Consider the following 20,596-nt stretch of genomic DNA (forward strand, 5'->3'; position numbering starts at 1 on the left):
TTCTCTATGCATAGTGCTTATGGCTTAGATATACAGGCAAAAAATAAAAATATCCTTGGCTGCATGCTTTTAATGCCTTCTAGGTGCTTATTATAGGGGTCAGTTTTTTGAGTATCTGCGCGTAACAGTCCTTTTAGCAGCTCTCCCTCCCTGATCCCCAGAGGTGAACCTGTACTCCTGGCTACCGTGGACGAGAGCGGGATCTCCTGACCCAGCCAAAGAGAACAGCTGCCTGTGATTCTGGCAGCTGTGGGGGCCAGCCTTCCCTCACAATGGAGATTCAGGACCAGGTGGGCCAGGGCACCGGGAGAAAGGGATCACACCAGTGTGGAAGGAGAAGCAGTGACAAAAAACAGAGCCAGAAAACTCCCAGTGACTTCCTGTTTCTGGCTTCAGTCTTTCCCAAGATCCAGATACTTTCCCGATTGGGGGTTACATGAGAGACACAAAAAGACTCCATTTTTGCTTAGTTGGGCTAGATTTCTGTTACTTTGTGGAGTCCTAACCGGTTCACTCACTGCAGGAAGCCAAATGCCCTAGCCCTGGAAAACTATCAAGTACATCTCATATTCTGGGCATCTGACACTTCATTTATTGACTTCTTCAAGCTCCTGCGATATGCCAGGCACTTTTTCAGACACTGAAGTTACATCAGTGAACAAACCAGATCAAAATCCCTCCATCAGTGGAGTTTACTCTGACCCTTTAGATAAGTGGAAAGGTACGCTGTTTCAATGCACACGTCACCCTTCCACCTCTGTCTCTGTGTTCATAATCTTCACTTCTCTTGACAGGCCTTCCCCCGATCTGCATCTGGAAAATTCTACCAATGTCTTAGGTCACATATTCGTTCTTCTTTAATGTCTTTCTTGTCTTCTCAGTAGATAGAATCCTTTTTTGTTGTTGTTGTTAATTACAAAACAACTTCATGTTTTATTTTGTGGAATATGGTTATTTGTTAAATTGAAAGACCTGGCATAAGGCAAAATGTGAGATTTTTATTAAATTAGTGTAGTATACACTTAAAATCACATATTTATAAAAGTTGGCAAAAGATAAATTAAAATGAAACTTTATCTGTGCTACCTTATAACGCTATTGCACTTGTCCCTTTTGATGGGCTGAGAGTTTTATGTACATATCTTATTTGCCTCCCAGATTATGAACTCCCTGTGGAACCAGTTCTCCATTTTATTTATCTGTGTGCAGCAAGTTCATTTACTGAGATATAATTTCCTCTTTCTCGCTGTTGTGTTTCCAGTTTCAAAGCATGAAAAGGTAATCTTCCCCCTTTTCTTCCCACCCTTGATATTAGTCATTCATTAGGACAGGAGATCCTCTGTAGTCTTGTCTCAGAAGGTGGAAGGAATATACTGGCTACTTCCTATGTGACAACATGTCTTCAACCTGTGAATGCATGGTTGCTAAACTGACTAAGAAGCTTGGCCTGCACCTTTCCTATGAGAGAGTTTCTAACAAGGCAAAGAGAATGAAAGCATAAGATGTTCTTTAGCCTTTAAAGGGTTCTTTCTGTCATGAGAACTGGAATGTTACTTTAGCGTAGCTTTGTTGGGGGCTGGCAGCCTCAGTTCACTGCTCAGTGCCCAAAAGAGAAAAAGAATACTATAATGGGACATCCTTGCTGTCAATAAATCTTGAGTGTTAAAGAGGAAGAAAGGGGGCCTGTCCCATGGCATAGTGGTCAAGTTCATGCACTCCGCTTCACAGGCACGGATGTACTCCACTTGTCAGCCATGCTGCGGAGGCATCCCATGTACAAAGTAGAGGAAGACTGGCACAATTGTTAGCTCAGGGCTAATCTTCCTCACCAAAAAAAAAAAAAAAAAAAAGGAAGAGAAGTAACTCAGATGGAAAAAGCTGTGCCAGGGCTTCTTGTCTGTGAGTTCTAAGACAGGAGACTCTTCTGTTGCGATTAGAACTTTGAAAGAGTTCAAGGGAGAGTGCAACATCAGAAGACTGAAGAGTCAGTGTGATTCATATCTAAACGTAATATGTTCTTGTATAGAAAATGTCAGGGTGAGGGAGAAACTGCTTTTTTCCTTTCTTGCGTTCTTACGGCTGGACTAATAGTAAAATTGACACAAGACCAGATTAACAGGAGAAAAACCCAGTTTTATACACAGGTATTGGAGCCCATAAAGGAATGATGCTTGAAGAGTGAACAAGCCAGGCAGAATACATATATCTTTTACACAAAGAAACAATGGATTTGTGAAGAACTGACAGGACAAAGACACTTAGGTTTGGGGTATGTAAATAGTGAGGAATTTAAGCAGAGTTTAGGCTGGAAGTAGTCAATTAGCAGGGTTTGTCTGTGCGGGCTTCTCGGTCCTGAATCCCCAGCTCTGGGGAGAAGGATGCCGGGGAGAGCTCCTTTCACCGGGAAGAGCTCCTTTCACCGGGGAGAGCTCCTTTCACAGGCGAGATTGATTTCTGGCCTTCAGGGGAACAGAGATGGGAGGGTCAGAATGCCCTCTTCGCTTCTCATTAACCTTAATTAAAAATAATTAATATACCTTTGTGGGATATTTTGGGGGGGCCTGCCCTGGGTCCCAACAAAATTAAAGGGAATTTGTTATCAAAAGTTTCTACTGGGTGTCCATCTCTTGGAGTTCTGAACCTTTTAGTCAGCTGCTTTATAAAAACTTAATTAACTGTTAAGTAACTTGGGGCCCGGCAGGGAGAAGGGGGTCATCCTTGATCTTTGGCTAAAAATTTTGCAAAGTAATGTTCAATTCATTATGTTCTGAATTCTGGATTCCCTTGCTCAGAGTTATAAATGACATTTGAGTTTTAGGGCAGAATATGTTTCCAGATTCTCCTGTGATTTGTTTGGGAATCTAGGTTCCATGAGCTGGGTTCCTCCCTGAAGGAAAGGGGTCTGGATGCTGGTGTCTGGAGTTGAACTTGGGCAATGGTCTGACCTTGGCATGGTGACCCAGAGGATATAATGGTGATGCCACAAAGGCTGCAAGTGGTGGCAGGTCTTTGGACAATGTGGTGAGTGATTCCAACATCAATAGAAAGTGCCAGAGCCAGAATCTGAAGCCAGACTTTATGATTGTAAACCAACAGGACCACTGTGTCATTACCTGGCTTCAAATCCTGGCTTTGCCCCTTGTGGTGGGAAAGTGGAACTCAGCTAAAGCACAGTACTGATATGATCCCACAATAAATGTAATTTACCACTTCAGGACTTTGCTTTTGTGGATGTGAATTTCCCAGTACTTTTTTTGTACATGCAGCATTGTGCAAACATTTACTACCAAGTCTTTCCTGTGCCCCAACCATTTACTAACACAGTGCCTTTAGCAGCCACTATTTCAGAAACAGAAACCATTTCCTAGAAGAAAATAATGAGCTCTTATCTTTACTTTTCAGGTTAATTTGTCCTTTTGAAAATGAGCCTCAAATGAATGTGGAATTTACCTGCTATTAGATAAATAAATGCAGAAACTGCAATTAAGAACCTCTTTTAGAACTAGAGCCAACTAATTTTTCAGCAAGTTTAAAGTTACAATTTACAAAATTGGCCTATTGGTTTCCGAGCGTCTTGTCAGTACTAGAAGGTAGACATTGGAAACTGGTAAAGTCCATACATCATACCAAAAAAACTTCGGCTATTTTTTCAAATATGATATCAAAATATTTGAGGGCCTTCCCTCTTGAATTTACTAAATCAAAGCTATTCTAGGCTTGTGAGTTTTCACTCATAGATTGCCATTGTTTAAATCACCTGCGGTATATTGAGCCTAAATAACTGGAATTGTTTTTCTTACTGATTTTATTTCTCTAGTGCCTCTAGCATCAGTGTGTTTGTGGGTACACAGAGAAATATTTAGAACTTTATTAAAAGTTTCTTTAAAAAAATCATTAAAATTACTCCTGATTTTCTCTCTCTTTCTGGTAGTGGAGAAAAATGAAGGGTAAGGATTTTTCCTATCTCATCACTATGTTGTATTTTAAAATAAGAGAGTAAGAGAGGGAGGTTGTGGGATTCTGATGCAGATCCTGAGATCTCCCAGTCTCCCCATGCCTTCTCTGCCATTCCATCCAAAGCAATCAAAGCCAGAATTCAATTATAAATCCTCAGACAATCATTTCCTGGGATTCAGTTACATCTTGTTGGAAGATTTCCTGCAATTTCCTTTCAATTACATAGGCAGCCATTGGTGTTGGAAAAGGAAACAATGGTATTCCTAAACCAAATAAATAGGTTTTATGGACAAGATATAGTAATACACAAAACTGATTTCTCAAAGGGGAATTAAATATATAGATGTTTATCTGATGAGGTCAGCATTGCAATATTGGTTCAAAATGGGTATTAAATTACAAAACTACTTTTTATCATTTCCTATAAGTTCTTCCTTTATTTACAACTACCTAAGCAACAATTTAAAAGTCACTTTATCATTTCACAGTATATACATATATCAAATCATTATGCTGTACACCTAAAACCAATACGTTATATGTCAATTACATCTCAATAAAAAAAGTCACTTTAGTGTTCTGTATGAATTTTCAATTTTAAATCCTTTATTATTTGGGGGCCTGGCTTATTTTTGGTCTTTTTTCTTCAGTTAAATTGTCATAGCACAATATCAATATTTATTGAGGATGACATCAAGGTCATTTCTCATAACAACAAACTCTTTGCCTTTTCCTAAATAAACCAGGAGCCATCATACCTTCAATACTTTGCTTCCTTCATTTCCTCTGCTCAGAGACCTTCTCTCTGACCACATTCCCTCCACGCTTTCTCTGTGCACCTCCCCACCACCTGACCCCACCCCATAGTCCCTTTGGGAGCAAGAACTATGTCTTATTTATTATTTTATTCCCCAAACATATCCCAGTGTCTGTGTTTGAATTAAGGTATTTTCTGAAGATGAGCTGATGACATCTGCTGACTACTGATGAATCAAAATCCCAGAATGAAATTCCACTAAAATTTACAGGTAGGCTAAAATAACTTTTTAAACTTCATAAAACAGAATGTCAACTGACATAAATCTATACCACTGCTTTAAGGAGATGATAATCCTTGAGGAATTGTGTTGCTGGAAAGTTCTCATAGATCATCCAGACAAGGGTTCTTGTTTTAGATAGGAGGAATGATGGCAAGAGAAGTGATGGGACTTATGCAAGGTCACACAGCTAGTTTTATGCCACAAAAGTCCATTCAAATTTTTTCCACAATCTAACTATGAAGGAAATTAATATCGAGTAGGTGCCTCAGCACATAAGGAGCAAAATGGAAGTGAGTGGAGTATTTCTAGATATGCCACAACTGATTTTCACTCATGTTTTGACAGAGAGATGGATGTGATGGAGTGTAAGATTGCAGTTACTGTTTGAGAAGGTGATGGACTAACCAACATTGGTTTTAGCAAATGGTAAAGACAGTGATCGTCCTTCAGTCTAGCTCCACATGCTGATCTTAAATATTAACCACAAAGTGTTCAAGCTCAAGGACATGAGCACCAGGTACTCAAGAGTCTAACACTGACAGTTTTCAGGAGTGCAGGTCCAAAGAGAGCAAATGGTCTTGAAGTTCTAGAATTTCTTTGTAAAGCCAAAATGTAATCTAAAAATATATTTTCTGTTTCTTTAGGCTGATAAACCATATTTATGTGGCAGTTATCTTTCATAAATGGAGACAAAATATAATGTTTCACATGCCTGAGCTTTGTGCCTCTTTCTTTAAATATATGAAGTCTTCATAAAGCTTTGGCTCTTGAAACAAGATCAAAGTACATCATAATATTTAAAGCATTATGTCCATATCTACTGCCACAGGAGGATAAAGACAGAAAAGAAACATAAATTAAATTTTTTAAAAATGCATGACCAATCATAAAAAAAACCGTTACTGTGCTGGTTCTATTCTCTGCTCACATGTGATCTTTCCCATCCTCTTAAGTCAATCACACATTATGCTTGGGTTTTTACAGGGTCTATTTCATGCAGCAATTTTCCCATCTTTGCAAAGAGGAGTCAGCTAACTCTTGTGCTAAGAAAAATATAGTTGATTACTTATTAGAACCCAAACATCAGTTTTCCATTTTAATATATCTTTAAATCAACCACATCACTTGTGTACATGTTGAAGAGGTTTAATTCGGGGTTTTTTTTTAATGAAAAGGGCTTTCTTTATACTAAAGGAAAAGCTGATATTTATGAAGACAACTCTTTATTTACAGAATAAAACTGAACTTTGCTATAACTTAACATAAGCAAACACGTAGTTCCCCTTTCCCTAAAGAATTCTTACCGTCTTTTTCCTTTTGTGTTCAAAGGCAGAAAGCCATGACTTTGTCAAGAGCATAGCCAAACTACTGGTAACGTATGCAAGTGTCATTAGAATTAGGTGCTGCCATGTTTCTGTGGAGATTAACACTTTTCACACATCCCTAAACAGTTTCAGTCTTCAGAAATCCATTTAAAAGCTCACACAAATCATATGTGATTATGTCTCTTCCTCTTTCTTTCCTTGGGAAAAGCAAGAATTCCACTGTGGGCCAAATAATGGACAGAAGTCTGTCAGGGCCACTTCAGGGCTTCAAATTCTTTAGAAGAGATTGGCAAATGAGTGGGGAAGACTCGTGGAAAGCCAGATGGTAGTTACATTTACCCTGGTCTTCCTAGAATGCCTTGGAAATTTGGGAGCCCGTGAGCTGAGTTGCTGCTTCTGGGATTGCCCATACTCGTATCAGATAGCAGATCACTAAAATGTCTCACTCATGCCTGGGATCCCTTTAGACTCGAGGGTGGGAGAGAGGTGCTAGGCAGCAGCACTCTCATGCTTAATGGCAAGTCTTCCCTACCTGGTCTTCTGTGGTCGGATGAAAGGCAAACAGATTTCTCTACTCGTTATGGGATGATGAAATGGCTCAACCACTTTGTCTCAATATTTTCCATGGCATTTGATACATTAGGAAGCTCAGAGACCCTTTTACTTCTTTCCATGCTCCACTCGTTCTCTTTGAAAGTCTTTTACATTCTGGTTTTTATCACTACATAAAAGTAACGTATTTCTCCTCTTTGTGCGGAACAGTAGGCTGGATAAGCAGGAAAGGGCTCCTTCTGGTCTGCCCCTCTTTAATTAACACATAGGGATGTGACCATTTACATTTTTGTTCTCCTTACTCTTTCTGCAACTAAGCAAATACAAAATGTGGATCTTTCCATGACTTCAGCAATGATGAAACTCAGAAGTCATTTGCCCTACTTCACATGGTAGTTACTTCTAAGGTTTTATGTATATATGTATTTCAGCTCTTTTATATATCTATTATATATATATAGATACTTAGCTGTTTGTTAACTTTGTGTCTCTTCTTTTCTGCTTTCCTGTCACTCTCTCTTCTGCTCCCCAAGACAGCAGTACCTTTATTCACATCTTCATCTGCCTGGAGTCTGCTCTCTAGGGTGTCACAACAGAGCTACCTGTCCATGAAACATCTGTTGTTCTAAAATTTTACCTCTGATTCAGTCAGGGTCCTGCAAGAAAATAGATGCTATACTCAAAAGGGATTAAATGAAAGTAATTCAATAGAGAAACTATTCACTAAGTAGGTTAAGATGATTGACAAAACACCCAGGAACCAGCAATGGAGAGAGCCAGTGCCACCCCTGGCTCTTCCCAGGCAAGAGGAGGGCGCAAAGACACCAGATCCCAGTGAGATCTGGCGCTTCGGGATACCCCACAGGAGGTTTCCCAGAGAAAAATGCAACTCCTTTTTTAGGCCAGAAGGTGGGGTGTGGTGGCTGAGATCTTCCTATTTCCTGCTAATGCCTGCCTCGGGCTGAGCCCAAAGGAACCCAGGAGACAAGGGTCTGATTATGTCTAACCATGGAAAGTGGCCTTTGGGGGCTGAGGGTCTTTCTCCTGACCAGTCCCTGAACCTCTTCTACCTGACATCTCACCCCTCCCACCACTCCCTTCCCTGGACATGAGTTCTGCAGCTCAGGCCAGGGCAACCTTGTTCCCAGGGCCACCGCCCTTGCTGGGCTCTGCAAATGCTCTTCTCTCCAAGTGCACATTTAGTCCTCCCTACTGTTGCATGACACTGGGTGCCGCATCATCTTGTTTTGGCTCCCTTAAACCTGCTCTGTGTCCAATCCCTTTATTCACACTCTCTCGACTAAAACTTCCATTCCTTTGCAAGCATAGGCAGGATAACTTGCAAGTTCTACCAGATGTGAAGGGCTGTTGGGAAGTGGGGGGAAAGGACATGTCCCATCTCCTCTCTAAAAACACGTTTTTCTCTTTCCTTAAAAAAGAAACACATGGGGCCGGCCTGCGGCCGAGTCGTTAAGGTCACGCGCTCCGCTTCAGGCGGCCCAGGGTTTCGCTGGTTTGGATCCTGGGTGCAGACATGGCACCTCTCATCAGGCCATGCTGAGGCAGCGTCCCACATGCCACAACCAGAAGGACCCACAACTAAAAATATTCAACTATGTACTGGGGGGATTTGGGGAGGAAAAGCAGGAAAAAAAAGGAATATTGGCAAGAGTTGTTAGCTCAGGTGCCAATCTTTAAAACAAATAAACAAATAAACATGAATTTAAACCATTTTACAGAGATGAGTAAAATCTTTATAAGATGGTTCTGTTTAATACTTTTACCCTTAGCACAGTGCCTAGTATATGGTAGGTACTCAGAAACAAATATTTTGTTATTCAAACATTACTATTTTCAAATTCTTAAAATGATTTAAGAGGAATAGTAATTAAAACTTCACAACAGTCTCATGAAATAGATACTATTATTATGATCATGGTTTTATAGATGAGCGAACTGAGACTCAGAATTGTTGAGTAACTTGGCCAAGGTTGCACAGTAAGGAGATGATTAAGTGTGGTTTTGAAGTCAGCACAGTTTCCAAAGTACCTAATATTACCATGAGTTCACACTGTGTTGTTTTATATAAGGTTAGAGAGTTTTATATCATATTATTCACATTATTAAATCACAGTGGTATGTCTCTGGGCTCTAAGTTCAAAGGCAAATAAGTGGGAGATGACACAGCTGCTCCTTGGTGCTCTGGATTACATCATGTTACGCTCACACAGGATGTGATGGAGGAAAGGTATTTCTACATGTGGCCAACCCAGGATAGTTTCTAGGTGTGTGGTAGATCTACAGCCTGGATTTCTGCCAAACATATTGGGGGGCGGCGTGTGGCAGAGTGGGAGGGTGGCAGATGGCAGCTCTTCCTTCTCACTTGTTTTGGATTCTTCAATCTTCCACAGAGTGTGAAACAATGGAACTATGTTTGGAAATACTCTCACCGAGTCAACAAATCAACTAAACACTTGAGGAGTGGAGGGGAGTAGCTTGCCTCAATCTGGCAATGCTTTAGTTTCCAGAAGGCTACATTTGTTAAAAAGGGACAGGCTAAAAAAGCAGAACTGCTGACCACGAACATTTGACAATAGGAGAGCTTTGGCAAAGCTTCGTGTTGCAAACATCATACTCAAGGAGGTGTTTTTTTCTTGACTCATTTTCTAAAAACAAGTGCTTTCTGGCTCTGCTTGATATCTTTGAAGACACCAATCACACAAAAACATGACACTTCCTAAGTTTTAAAGCCTTGCTTCTCGAAGTGTGGCAGTGAACTAGCAGCATGGGCATCTCTTGGGAGCTCGCCAAAATGCAGAATTTTGGGCTCCACTTCTCCCTGCTAAGGTAGAATTTGCGTTTTAACAAGATCCCCAAGTGATTCCTGCACACATTAAAGTTTGAGAAGTAGGGCTGCAGAGTACAGTTGGCAATGACCTTCACGGCCGGCCTCGGCTCTTTCAGCCCACTTCCCTCTGCACCAGAACGCGTACATCAGCCACTCTGCCATGCTCTCCATTACCCAAGCACTCCTGCGCAATTTTGGAAGCCCTGCTTGTACAGACTGAATCAGGTACCCCTTTTTGTCTTCAACCAAGCAAACTGCTAACCTAGCTTCCAGTAACATTTTGTATGTCAATTGTCCATTGTGAGCCTTTAAGTAAAAATTAGCTTTCCAGTTTCTCTTCCCCCAGGCCCATTCTGCAGTCAGTCACTGTTAACAATTCCTTTCAAAACTTTTCAGAAATTTCTTGTGTATATCCAGGCATCTGAAATATATATGTTTTATATCTTTTTTCCAGAGATGGCATCATACTATATATATTGATGGATGCCTTGTTTGATTTACATAACTTATCTTGAACCTCTTACCTTGTTATTATTTACAGTATTTCAGTATTTATATAAACAGATACACCAAAATACCAAAACTTACTTAATCAGTCCTCAAATGATAAACACATATTATTTACAGGTTTTTTATTTGTTTGTTTTGTTTTTTCTATTTCAAACAAGGCTAGTGTAAGCATCATTTTAGAAACACTTTTCCCACTTGTACCAAGTTTTTCTGTAGGCTACATTCTCAGGAAATGGCTCTGCTAAGTAGAAGGGTACAAACTTTTAACTTTGGTAGATATGGCTAGACTTCCCTCAAAAGGGTGGCAACATTTTATATTCCAGCAATAGCATTAGATACCTGTTTCTCACACCTCTACCATCAGCAGGAATTATCAAACTTTTCTTTTTTAACTGGGAAGTGATATCTAGGCCAAGTCTTGACTTCACTGGGAGTTTCCCATAGACGTTTTCTAGGAGGTACACAAAGATGTGTAGAGAACAAAGAAAACGTGCTTTTTAAGAAGATGGGATATCGCGTACAGACAGGTGTAAGGTTGGGTCTGTGGATGTGGCTAAAGTTTGGACGGATGGGCAGATGGCCAGATCACACAGGATCTAGCACACCTGCTACAGAAGAAAAGCTGGAACCAGTTGCCGAGGAAAACAGACGAATATGGTGTTGAAAAGTTAAAACCAAATATTTTGTTTTTTCTTTCCATCAGTTTGAGGGAGCCATCTATTTTATTTCCTGTCAAGGCATTGACTAATACTAGCAATAGCCTTATGATTGGCTTATTTTCTCCTAAAACCTACTTTAGCCAAGGTGAGTGTGGTTGGCTAATTGTCAGGAGGACAATGTTTAGTAAATCTGGAGGCCAAAACATTTCTTTTCTTTCTGTTGTCCCAATTGTGCTAATATAAAGTTTTCTATTATGATTTTACTAGAAACTGTATATTGAAACCAAAACTCTCTTACTATTACTGCCACCCTCCCTTCTCCCAATATTAGATGGTCACAATATTATTCTTATGAGAGTTCATATGGAAGATTGACACCTGTTCTATTTTCCTTGCATCCCCAAATGAGACAGTCCCAACAGAACGTTGACAACAACTCTTTTAGATATCCTATTTCATTGCTTCACTTGTTGGACATGAAAACTAAATATAATGCCAATTTATTAAAAAACTATAAATTCATTTTTTAAAAAAATAAGAAATAATTTTTCACAAACCAGCATACTAATCAAACAAAATCCAGATCATAAGACATATGCGACTAATGAAACCTTTTTAGGATAATGAGGAAAATGCCAAAATTGAGTCACTTATATGTCTTTAATTATCAATAGATATATGAAATGGGTCTGTTAAATCTAGTCATCTTGGATTTGGTTGTTATTTGGGTGATCATGTTCCAGAATTGAACTTATTTACACAGAATGTTAGAATTAGAAAAAATCTGAGAAATTATTTAATTCACGCTCTCAGTTGTCAAAGAATTTACCTTAGGTCTGTAGAGATTTGTGTGCTTTATCTTTAGGTCCAAATTGCTTTTCAAAATAAGTAAAATTAGTCTAATTCAAAATTTTTTTCCAGTAACATTTTCTTTTCTTCCCAATAGTTGTTCCTTCCACTGTGAAGAAAAATTTCTACCATTTCCTAGGCTTTTCATATCTCTCAAAGGATTATTTACCCTGATAATATAGTTTTTTAAGAACGGGAGCTTAGATTTTAGAAAAAATAATTTAAAAAACTGGACATATGGCTAGTTAATTATCTTAGAATGTTGCATTTCAAAAAGTATATTTAAGGACCAAGTGAAAGATTTCAAGTATTCATCCATCGTTAGTCTTGTGCTGCCTAACTACCAGTTCTTGGAACATTCGTCCTTGAATCCAGCATCTTTTGAGTCTCAGATCTTGATATGGATGTCCTAGTTGCTCAGAAGACACTAGGAGGACTCCCTGAGAAGCTCTGTATATTTGGGAGTATATGATGCCAATTATAATCATAAACTATTATTTTCTGAACACTTTTAATTATCTGAAAGACACTGAAATAAACTACTTGACATACATTATCTTTTTAAAATTCTGATGAGGAGATAAGGCAGCTGAAGAAACTCAGATTCTCAGAGAGGTTAAAGAAATTGCCTGTGGTCACAGAGCTAACCAGTGGTAAGGAACGGGATTGTCTGACAACAAATTTCCTCCCGGAACTCTGCTAGGGTAGGATACAGATTGAGAACTTCCATTTAACGTTGAGCTGAGTTACAGCTTCAGAAAAAATGGAATTCACACGTACTATCAGTTCATTTGGATTTCATTGTATTTAATATGTGTTTTAATTAGGCTCTATTATTGAATTAATTTTTATGATTAATATTCTAAAATAGAAGAAAAGATCTTTCAAGTTCTTCTTGGGTATTTACTGTAAGATCAAGTAAAGTTGCAAGTAACTATGTGATCTTGGCATTGGGAAACTAATATTTTTTTTTTTTAAAGATTTTATTTTTTTCCTTTTTCTCCCCAAAGCCCCCCGTTACATAGTTGTATATTCTTCGTTGTGGGTCCACCTAGTTGTGGCATGTGGGATGCTGCCTCAGCGTGGTTTGATGAGCAGTGCCATGTCCGCGCCCAGGATTCGAACCAACGAAACACTGGGCCACCTGCAGTGGAGTGCACGAACTTAACCACTCGGCCACGGGGCCAGCCCCGGGAAACTAATATTTTAAAGGAAGAATTTACATTTGATATTGGCAATAATTTTTCAGGTTGTAAGTCTGAGAAAGTCTCTATATCAAACCCAAAAGATTTTTTCCCAAGATAAATAAAGAAAGTAGCATGAGTGATAGAGAGTTGCAAAGATTTCCAAATGTATTGCAGCCATGGAATCCATCTTTTCCTTTTGGAATTTGATTTTTCCTTTTAGATCTCATTTGCAATTTGCTGTAATTTAATTTTTATTTATTTATTTTTTTAATTGACTAGGTTGAAAAATGTTATGTAAAGTCCAAAATATAAAGGAACTAGATAGCAATGATAATTAATTCAACATTCATTCAATAAACATTTACTGAGACTCAGTATATGCCCAACATTGTGCCATGGGCTGGGATGTACTGGTGAAAAGAGATGGTCTGTTGCTGTGGCTCCACTTGGTCTTGTGAAGACAGAGCAGATGGCCGGGTCAGTGCAGTAACTGCTAAAGCTGAAGTTTAGGTTAAATTGAATTCAGTGTCATCTCTTAAGTGGGAGCATAATCCGATCCTCATGGAGACTTTGAGAGCGTTAAGTGACATAATACATGTGACTATGACTAGTATAATGAATGATGTGTTGAAATGATTCCATAAGTAGTTAGTAATACATATAAAGAATAATTAATTAACCATATTATACAAATAAATGTATAAATCAGGGAAAATGTATTAATCCTAGCAACTAAAGCAAAGAATTGTAACACATATCAGCCCTTATACTCTCTGAATGACTTTGGAGCAGGAAGACTCTTGAAATAGGTCGTTATCAAAAAACCCTTAGGAATTGTACCCACCATTGTGTTCAAACTACATACACTATTGAGTCTTGCCTTGTAGAAGAGCAGAAGAAGAAGTGGATTTGGCATCTGGAGATATTGAGCTTTTATTTTCTTACCTGCAAAATGATAACAGTACTGGGACCTATTTATAGGATTGCTGTGGCTCTCAGAAAGGGTCATGTCTATGAAGTTACTTGGAAATACAGATATAATCATTCATATATAAGCTATTATCATTATTTTGATTAAATGAAATGTAACTATCTGGTACTTTTGTGTGTGTGTGAGAGGAAAATAGACCCTGAACCAACATCTGTACCAATCTTCCTCTATTTTGTGTGTGGGACACTGCCACAGCAGGACTTGTTGATTGTTGTATAGGTCCATGCACGGGATCTGAACCTGTGAACCCTGGGCCACTGAAGCAGTATGTGTGAACTTAACCACTACAGCACCAGGCTGGCCGCTGGTACTTTGTTTGTATATACATTGTAGCTTAAGTTTCTTAATTCACAGATATCTTAGAGCAAGACTTATTTGAATTTGTAGTACAGCATACAGAAAAGAATTTCTAACACTTGGGAAGTGTGTGTATGTCTGTGTGTCTGTGGTATGTGCGTGTGGACTTAGCTATTTCTACCATGCATTTCAACTCCAGAAAATGTTGGGACTGAATTGCTGAACTGTTTGAGGTAACAATTCATGGGCAGATATAATTTAAAGTTCTGAAACTCTAGTGTGTAACCTGTATACTTTTAAGGGCCAAGAGCTATCGTTCAGTATGACTTCTAAAGACATGAAAATGATCTTAAACTCAAGACTTGTTCCAGCCCAGTGACTTTATGATTTATGATTATGTAGTATGAGCCCAACTGCCTTCCATGAAGGGGGGATGGTGCTAAGCTGAAGGCCTTTGATATTCTGAACTCTTTGATGGGTTTGTGCATTTACATCTGGATATATGAGCTATGGAAAGCTGGACTGCCGTGCATACCAGAAGAAGAATTTGGAGCTCTCAGAGCATCTTGCAGGGAGGGGGTGTGGAGCAGAGATGGAAGACAAAGGGGAGAAATCTATTAAACTTAAAAGATGATTGATATAGGTAAATCTCTGGTGGAAACTAGTGGCAGATGAAATCTGGGTCTCATTTTTAGAGTGATGAGGTGGTATTCATAGAACCAGGACTCCAGGACCCAGGATGATATAAGACTTTAAGTTCCTGAGAAGTTGCAAAAGGGTTTTGGACTTCCAGACTATGGAATTGGCAGGTATTTCAGCAAATTATACCTAGATCTTCAAGGGGGCAAACAGGTCCCAGCTTACACGTTGAGTTATACCAGTAAGACATGTTTATTTATTTGTAATTTTTAATCTATCTGCCTCCAAAAGGAGAAATACTACATTTGTTGTATTATTTAGTATAATAAAACTTTACATAGGAGAGTTAACCCAGGTCAGTGTTTCTCAAATGTGGGGAATGTGTGCATGATGGGGTGGGAGGGGCAATTTTACCCTCAGAGGATACGTGTTAATGTCTGGAAATATTTTTGATTGTCACAACTTGGAGTCATTACTGGCACCCTGTGGATAGTAGCCACAGATGCTGCTCAACATTGTATGATGTACAGACAGACTCCACAGCAAAGAATATCTGACCCAAATGTCGATAGTGCTGAGTTGAAAAACCCTGACTTAAGGCAATCTCTCATCTTACAAATGAGAAACTGAACACCAGAGAGAGTCAGTGACATATGCCAAGACACACAGTGAGCAAAAGAAGAGGTCCTTTAGTGTTTTTGCCATCACACTATATAATTTCTAAAAGCTAAAAATGGAACTTTTGGAAAATAAAGCTTCTTAGGGACAAATTTAAGCTTAAGATGTGCTAAACAATTACATAAATCTTTAAAATATAGTACTGCTTGCATTGGGAAATTTAGGCCACCAGGAAAATGAAGAATTTCATTATGTCATGGATCTTCCATTGTATGTAGTAAAAGGTATTTTCATGATATTTAACCAAAGTCCTGTTCAGTATAGTGGTTCTCAGACTTTAGCTACCTCACAATAATCACCTGGAGGACTTGTTAAATCATGAATTGCCCCGCCCCAACCCCAGAGGTTCTGACTCAGTGAGTCTGGATCGAGCCCTGAGAACCTGCATTCCTAACCAGTTCCCAGGTGATGCTGCTGCTGCTGGTCAGGAGATGACACACGGAGAAGTGCTGGCCAGCATTCGTAGGTGCTCCACGAATATTGGCCAAAAGTTGTAGGTCACCAAAAAATGTAATCTCACTTCAGCATAGATTAATTAATAATGCTAATTCACGTTTAGAGGAATATAACTACAGACGGCAGAACCAAAACTAACTTTAGACCTCATTTAACTCAAATCCCTTGCTTTAGAAAGGAAGAGATTAATATAACTTTTTAGGCTTCATTTCCAGAAAGAAGACTCCCTTTTAACAATAGCCAATAAAACAGTATTAAATGAAAATCATTTATGGACAATTTGAGTACTGACAGTGTTATGCTAAAGACTGTGAGTTACAACTAAATATGTAAGCTTTATTTTTAACGTTACATTTATGAAGAATATTCTACATGCCAAACTAAGTAAAACTCAGTCTGAAGGGGGCTCTTAGGCCATGCTAAATCTATGGGGAAAATGCCTATTGACATCAGTAATATAAAATCAGGCCCTGAGGGATCATAACCGTCTCTTCAAATTATTTGGGCAAACATGTACATGATTAATCAATTAAATATATCATAAAATGATAAGCAATAGATTCCCATCATAAAGAATCAATGCGCTGTTGTTAATCATGAATAAAAGAGTGAAAAGTACCCCGAAAGCAATTCATTTCAGTAACACTCATTTTCATTCCATTAATTTAATAAAAAGAATGCAAGAAATTTCAGATACTTGAAAACTACCTGTTCACTTAGTGAGTGTGCTCTAATTAACCTGCCTCCTGCCAGTCCTCATGTAGAGACGCCCAATGACCGAATATTCAACTTTCCATTTACCTCTTTAACACCATGAAGACAGTTTACACAGCCTAATTCATGACGTCCTGTCTAAGGCACTGAACTTCACTTGCCAAGGGCACTCAGGAAGCCAAAACTTCTCGAACATGCTGCATCTGTCTTCAACTTTTTAAATATCCACCTATCTTTTAAATTAGGTGCCATCTGTTCCATCATCATCTCTGGTTAAATCTTATTAAAATTTCTTGCCAATATCACCCTGCTACCGCAATCTTACCCTGCCGCTTCCCCAGGTTTTTCTGCGGCATTCGCTAAAAGCCTGCTATTTTAACTAATTCCTGTACCAGGACACAGCGTGAGAGTCTAAAACAGAATCAGCGCTATACTGCTTCTACTTTTACTCCTAGAGTGAATAACTGTTCATGTCAAACCTGGGATTATGCCCCCAAGTCCCCTAAACACAGCACAGTTTGAATCAATGCCGTTGACCCAGCATCATTCAGCGCTGGTGTCGAATGGCGCTCCTACTGCAGCAGTCACCTTGGAACTAAGTAGAGAGGATTTATTATTTGTGCCAGGTTATGCAGGCTCCGTTCTCATATTATCACAGACAATCACAACAGACGACAAATATAGGAAAACATATAGCTCAATTGCAAGAGAAGCAAATTTGCAATCAGACAAGGACAATGTAACAGCCAAGAACTGCAGTAAATCTCTTAGAGCTAATAGCCCCATCTAATAACGCTCTCCTCCAACACCTTGGAGCAAATGGTTTGTATTCAGAGCTTAAACTGTCAAATCAACATTCGTTCCTCATGGTTAGAGATGATGCCTGATAAGCAAACCCTAATTTATGATTCATTTACTCCTTAAGTGTCTTAAAGCTAGGATTGCTAGAAGACTTATGCTTATTCAAGCATGCTGACAGAACCGGAATCTCTTAGTAATTTCTCTCTGCACCTCTCAGCATGGCTGACAGGCATCTGCCAAGACTATAGCATAGAAATCACTGAATCATGCAAAAATATTTACCCCCAAAAGATGTGGTACAAGCTCAGCTTCCTCCAGCTTCCATAGCCCCTGAAGTGTTAATCTGAAGGAGCAGTTCCATGAGTTTTCACAGGCCAGGAGTGTGTCTCCTACACTTGACCTAGACAGTCTTACATAAGAAGCATCGGGCTGGGGAGCTCTCGGAATGTCATCACCAGCAACAGAAAGAAGTATTGGCAGCAGCAGGCAGGCGGGCAGGCTGGGAGTTTGCATGAGAATCATGAAGTCTTTCTCTTTTGAACTGTTTTGCAAGGAGAGTTAAGAATAGCTCAGAAACTGGTCTCCTTCTTTTTGTGGGAAGAATGACCAGAAGGATAAAAGCTAAATCCTCCAGCAAGTGCAAGACACCTCTTTCGGTGTTTGCAGTAAACCCAACAGCATGAATTTTTGTCGGCAAAGTACCGTGCCACGACACCTAAAATGAAGGGAATGGGCAAGCAAAGTAACGACTCAAAGGCTGCCACTGGGAGCTTTCATCTACCTTTAACTCATTGTGGTGAGTATAGGGGGATATGTGTATCTGTAAGGAGAGTGATAGTGGAGGTACGAGCTGGTTTGCAGGATGATAACTAAAGGATTTGGAAAGAGTGTTCACATTCCTTAAACATCTAATTGCAAGCAAGATGATAGCATTTTTAATCTTGTATATCAAATTCAGAATAGGGTGGGTTAAACTGCTTGTGCTTAGTATATTTCAATTCAAGATATTTTCATGAAAGTCATAAGAAAGGCAGGTACCTCTCTGTGGTGGTTTGCAGACAACTGTCAGATGTGTTAATTAATTACATCCATTGTCTATACTAAAAGATAAGATCCGAATTTCAGCGTTAAGATTTTGCGTATAATGAATCTTTCGTTAGACTTTGAAAGCAGTTTCTCAGAATGGGAAAGAGGGGCAAGAGGATCACTGGGCTTTTGAAACAAGCTTGGCTAGACAGAACTAGGTATCCAGGGATGCTTTTAAACAGCAAATTAAAAACAGTGTATTCTCCATCTAATTTTCATTCAATTATCTCAAATGTGTGCAATTCAAGTCATGTCCTTGAAAAGTTAGGAACAATAAAACCAGTCCTATATTCTGATCCTGAGTACTGTGATTGGTGTTATTAATATAAGATGATATTATATCATTTAACTATATATAAAATTGTGGTTTGATATGCGGTGTGGGCTAAGACGTATAATTCCCAAGACAACAGAAATAGAGAAGCCATGCATCATTTAAAAATCATCTTAATGTGCTGCTCTTAGCTAGGAAACTTGTCTGTTAATGCATCACACTGAGAATAGAGCAAGGAAATAAGAGAATTTTAGGTCTTTGAAAAAACACAATGATCACTTAACCCCAAGGAAACCAGGATAGAAGGAAGTTAAATGATGTGTCTAAGGTGACACAGAGGAAGACGTGAGTGGAAAATGGTTTCCCTGATGTTCACTTGGGATTTTGCTTACCATACTCCAGTGAGTAATTGTCCTTTGATACCGCTGTGTAGGACTGATGTACAATGGTTTTTTTAAAATCACAGAAATGACAGAAAACAAAGCAGGCACTAAATATCTGCTTTGAGCGGCAGTCTGATTTTGGAAAAACAATTTCTGTAGTGGATGGAATGAGAAGTTTTATTCAATTATTTCTCACAACTGTAATGAACATATTAGTGCAGCATTGAATTAAATTTTCAAATTATGAAATAGTGTTCTGAACGTCAAGTGATGGATACCAACCACGTTGGTGGTTCAGGTGCTTTATTTTGCTCGTGTTGATTGTGGTGCTGGGCTTATCCGTCTCTTGGAGAGCTAATGTGCATGAAATAAGCAACCCATAGGAAGCAAAGAACTGGAGAATAGAATGTTTTAAAATAGATTTGGCATTACTTTCAAGTAAGCTGAGACTCCTGTACTCAGGCACTTGCTTTTTGTCCTTGTATCCCTGCCCCCAGGACAGTGCTTACTGGGCCCTCAATAAATGTTTGCTGAATGAATCAATGGAGGGGTGATTCATACGGATCCAAGTATGGGAGTTGTGTATGTTATTGCTTAGTAGAGTTCCTTGAAGGAGTCATTTTAAGGAATGTATAAAAATGATTTGTGAATATACCAGTTTAGTAATCCAAGTAAGAATAATTAAAGTAACTGAATGCTTCTGAAATACTTGTTTGGAAACTGTTCTTATAAAATTTTTTTTACCATTCTCCTTGGATCAACTTGGTATAGGTTTGGAAGCTCATAAGAGATAATTCAACTTTCACCAGTTTTAATCAAATAGAGGTTTTGTTTTTCTCAAGAGACATTAAGTTGAGTCAAATGACATTAAGGTAGGACTTAGTCCTCGCAGACCCTCAGTCCTCAGGAACCTCAGCTCATTTTTCCTTCCTCTTAGCCATCCTCAGCACTTGGCTTTCATCTTATTTGTTGCCATGTGGTCTTAGAATGGCTGCCTCACCTCCAGCATCCTGACTCCATTCCAGGCAGAAGGACAGGAAGCGCAAAAGGCCAAATGCATGTGCCTTTCTCCAAGAGTTTTCCCAGAAATCACCTAGAGACTGACTTACATCTACTGGGTCATAACTGTGAAAAATGCCACCCCTCCTGGGGGGGAGTCTACAATAATGGTGGTTTTAGCTGAGCCAGTTGTCACCCCCAATAAAGTTGGGGTTGTGTTTTTAAGGCAAAGGGGTTTTCTTTCCCAATATTCATTCTCTCTATCATGTAGAGTTGGTAGTTCTGGTAAAATCCTAAAGCATAATCATTTAGTCTAAGCTGATTTATCTTCCAAAAGAAGGAAAAGTCTTC

The 20,596-nt window shown here is 39.1% G+C and overlaps 1 protein-coding gene and 1 long non-coding RNA gene across 4 annotated transcripts in view; one reads left to right on the forward strand and one right to left on the reverse strand.

Annotated features, from left to right (window-relative positions):
* The window catches only part of SCN1A (sodium voltage-gated channel alpha subunit 1), a 147,588-nt gene extending 129,306 nt beyond the window's left edge, over positions 1 to 18,282 (reverse strand). The window contains exon 1 of one of the 3 annotated variants that reach the window (XM_023623071.2): positions 17,786 to 18,282. The gene's annotated coding sequence lies outside the window, so the exon portion shown is untranslated. The remainder of the gene's footprint in view (positions 1 to 17,785) is intronic. The other 2 variants (XM_070241983.1, XM_070241985.1) reach the window with 2 other exon arrangements.
* Positions 17,966 to 20,596, forward strand: part of LOC111768915 (uncharacterized) — a 53,019-nt gene continuing 50,388 nt past the window's right edge. Inside the window, exon 1 of the long non-coding RNA XR_002801599.2 lies at positions 17,966 to 18,299. This is a non-coding gene — a long non-coding RNA (uncharacterized lncRNA). The remainder of the gene's footprint in view (positions 18,300 to 20,596) is intronic.

The sequence above is a fragment of the Equus caballus genome, chromosome 18 (genome assembly GCF_041296265.1).
Source record: "Equus caballus isolate H_3958 breed thoroughbred chromosome 18, TB-T2T, whole genome shotgun sequence".
Classification (NCBI taxonomy): domain Eukaryota; kingdom Metazoa; phylum Chordata; class Mammalia; order Perissodactyla; family Equidae; genus Equus; species Equus caballus.